General features: G+C 44.4%; 1 protein-coding gene and 1 non-coding gene across 2 annotated transcripts in view; one reads left to right on the top strand and one right to left on the bottom strand.

The window, feature by feature from the left end:
- The window catches only part of LOC102473643 (protocadherin gamma-A12), a 105,772-nt gene that overhangs the window by 59,060 nt on the left and 42,783 nt on the right, over nucleotides 1-3,929 (top strand).
- On the bottom strand, nucleotides 2,149-2,255 carry LOC114004567 (U6 spliceosomal RNA). The gene has a single exon (XR_003546692.1). It is a non-coding gene; the product is annotated as a U6 spliceosomal RNA (small nuclear RNA).

Here is a 3,929-nt window from a genome sequence, read left to right as displayed (position 1 = left end):
TCTGTCTCTCTCTGGTCAAATTGAAATAAATAAATAAATAAATAAATAAAGTAAAATAATTCTTTTAAAAAATTAGATTATAAGTTAAGTGATGGTGAATGGAAAAAATTTGTCAGTTGGTATATCTGAATAATCCACTAGATCAGTGATTCACAAACTTGTGTTTTCAGATCACCAGTGTTTGGTTACAATACCAATTCCGAATCAGTCAGTCTAGTGTAGGGAGGGCATTTCATATTTCTAAGAAACTCCAGTGATGCCTTTGCCACTGATCCTCACATGTACAGTAGCAAGTGACTGGGCTGTAATCTACAATCTACATTCTGAATATATCCTGTAGAACATATTCTGTTTCCTAATGCCTAATAGTCTTCTTGGAGGTCTAGCCAGTTGTCAAACTTGAGTATTTAAAACTGGGTTGGAGGCCGGCAGGTGGCATCATAGTTAAGGTGCTGGACTCCCACATGGCCGACCACAGTTTGCACCCCAGACCTGGTGTCTTGCTTTCTCACTTTCTCTCTGTCTCTCTCTGATTAATAATAATAATAAATAAATAAAATTAAATAAATAATTCATTTTTAAAAAGCTGGAGAGTTAGGGCCAGCAGGTGGCATTGTGATTGAAGCATTGGACTCCCACATGGCTGACCATGGTTAGAGTCCCAGACCTGGTGGCTTTCTCTCCTTGTCTCTCTCGTTCTCTACATGTGCCCTGGAGCAAATTTTAAAATAATAATAGGGGCCAGCAAATGGTCCACTAGTTGGGGCACCAGACTCCTATATTGCTGATGGTAGTTTGAGTCCTGTACCTGGTAGCTTTCTTTCTCACTTTCCATCTCTCTCTGTCTCTCTCGGGTGAGCACCTATGCTCAATAGCAAATTAAATAATAATAATAATTAATTAAATTAATAATTCTTTAAAATGTAATGATAATAAATAAAATTAAATGATTTAAAAAATGAAACAGGGTTTTGAGCTAGCCAAGTGGCATGATGGTTAAGGCAACTGGATCCCACAGCCAAGTGCGTGGCTAGCATCCCACACCTGGTGGCTTGAAAATATTCTGGGTGTGTGTGTGCATACCCAGAATCTCTGCAAGAGAATGGAAGAGAAGGGACTGTGCCACGGCCATCCCCCCAGCGGGTGATTTCTCACTTTCCCTCCTCTCTCTCAGTGGGTGCACAAGCCTTATAGTGAAACTAAAACAGACTGACAAACTGGGGGTTTTAATAGCTAAGCTAACGTGTGAGGACATAGAGGGACAAGTCACATATGGCCTTTCCTCTCATCAGGAAATAGCCTATGTATACCTCCTTCCTATCTAAATGCCTATCTAATCTGTGCCTACTTCCCTAGCCATGTTACTCTTTAGAATATTCTGAATGAAGTCAAAGTGATGTCCAAGACAATTATACATACTTAGTATGAGGTTCTAAAGTTTTATATCTAGTCTTTAAAAAAAAGTTTGTTGGGGCTGGCAGATGGCACGGTGGTTAGGGTGCTAGACTCCCACAGGGCCAACCACGGTTTGAGTCCTGGACCTCGCAGCTTGCTTTCTCGTTTTCCCTCTCTGTCTCTCTGCTCAAATTTAAAAATAATAAATAAAATTAAATAAATAATCATTTTTTAAAAATTTGCTAGCGAGCACATGCACTCACCAGAGAGAAAGAGAGAATAAGAAAGCACCCCCTAAGGGGGATGGTTATGTCTTATATCCTCCTCCATTTTTCCTTTCAGGATCTTGGGCATGCATGCACACTGACACCTGGCAGTGTCTACCATGTGGGGTTCAGCTGCCTTAACTACCAGGCCACCAGCAGGCCCTACATCTAGTCTTTTTTGTTGTTTTTTAAGAGTCAATTTAATGGGACCAACAGGTGGCATGGTGGTTAAGGCGCTGAACACTCCCACATGGCTAATCATGGTTTGAGTCCCGGACCTGGTGACTTGCTTTCTCACTTTCCCTCTCTCTCGCTTTCTGTGTCTCCCTCTGGCCAAATTAAAGTAAATGAATGAATAAATAAAGTTAAATAATTATTTTTTTAAAGAGTCAATTTAATGTATTATTTCTGGTGTGTTTTCTTTGCTAGAACGAGACTAAGACGAGAAGTGAAAAATAATAAAACTAGGATACTGAAGTACATAAAAAAAAATATGGAATGCTTCATGAATTTGCGTGTCATCCTTGCGCCGGGACCATGCGAATCTTCTCTGTATCGTTCCAATTTTAGTATATGTGCTGCCGAAGTGGGCACCCTACATCTAGTCTTCAATGGGGTGCTTCGCTTCATTCATTGAGTCTTATTCCTTGCCAAGTACTTTACCTGCCTTATTCATTTAATAGGAGAGGAATCCAGAAACATTTAGAGGTTAGTTTCTTGCCGGTGAACATACAACTCAACTCTTAGAGCTGGCTCTCTTATTCATTATCCTAATCATTACTATTTTGTTTGGTGACTACAATCTTAAATGCAGAAAACTCAAGGCTCTTTATGTTGTGACTAAAGACTTTGTATCACTTTATAAAAATCACTTTAGAAAGGACCTTGGTGGTAAACAGGACTGGCTGTCCCTTCTTGGGGGTGTGTGTGGGGCAATGCAACTTTTCCTTGTGATAGATGAACCCAAGATGTTGGGGAAAGGACTGTTCAAATAAAGGGAAATGTTTGAGATCATGCTCAGAGGTTGAGATTATAATCCTTGGGAAAGGTAGGGAAGGGAAACTTCATGTCACTCTTTGGTTCTTAAGAAATGAGAGCTAAATAATGACATCCAATTCTAAAAGAAATAAAATCTGAATTGTATTTTAAATTTTCAGAGACAGAGTTAAATCAAACATAGTCGGTCCCATTGATTTGCTCTACAGAGGAAGTGACAGGGAATTCTATAGTTTTGTTTGGTAAGAGATAAACACTGGCATTAGCATCTCCACAGAAATGCTAAATGCCTCCTTAGAAGGAGGGCCGGCCCCCTGTCAGCTCTCCAACAACCAGATCTATTGCTTCCAGACCACGCAGTGGTGTCGTTTTGGTTTGATCTCCCACCTTGTGATCAAAGACAAAAGTGTTTTAAGCAGGCCTTGAATTGGCTTGGAGACTTGTCAAACGACCAGGTTATCGCCCCGCAATTGGCTCTCCAGGCTCAGGTAGGTTCCCTATGTACAGATACTGACAAGGCGCCACGGCCGGAAACGCTGGCTGGAAGCCAAAGGAAAGTGGAGTTTCTGGCGCTAGCGCGTGTCCTGCTCGGCGAGCCGCGCGCTAGCGCATTCTTCGTGCAGTTATTGGCTGGGACTCTGTGTGCCGCTGTCGGCCAATGAAGACGCTGGAGATCTGGCCCGGCCCGTCCCCTTTCGGCGCCCCGGGATGAGGCAGAGACTGAACAGCCGGCGAGCAAATCAAAGGCATCCAGAAAGCCATGTCGGACTCGGTGCCCAGCGCCCGAGCGCTAACCCGCTGAAAGTTTCTCAGCGAAATCGCCGGGACGATCTGGACCCCGCTGAGAGGAACTCCTTTTGAGTGAGATGGTCCCAGAGGCCTGGAGGAACGGACTGGTAAGCACCGGGAGAGTGGTGGGAGTTTTGCTGCTGCTTGGTGCCTTGAACAAGGCTTCCACCGTCATTCGCTATGAGATCCTGGAGGAGAGGGAGAAGGGTTTCGCTGTGGGCAACGTGGTCGCGGACCTTGGTTTGGAGCTCGGCAGCCTGTCCACCCGCAGGCTGCGGGTGGTGTCCGGAGCCAGCCGGAGGTTCTTTGAGGTGAACCGGGAGACCGGGGAGCTGTTCGTGAACGACCGTCTGGATCGAGAGGATCTGTGCGGGACACTGCCCTCCTGCACTGTAACTCTGGAGTTGGTCGTGGAGAACCCGCTGCAGCTGTTCAGCGCGGAAGTGGTGATCCAGGACATCAACGACAACAACCCCTCTTTCC

Source organism: Tupaia chinensis, unplaced genomic scaffold, assembly GCF_000334495.1.
Source record: "Tupaia chinensis unplaced genomic scaffold, TupChi_1.0 Scaffold138644_1, whole genome shotgun sequence".
Classification (NCBI taxonomy): Eukaryota; Metazoa; Chordata; class Mammalia; order Scandentia; family Tupaiidae; genus Tupaia; species Tupaia belangeri.
This window is presented reverse-complemented; position numbering and strand designations above follow the sequence as displayed.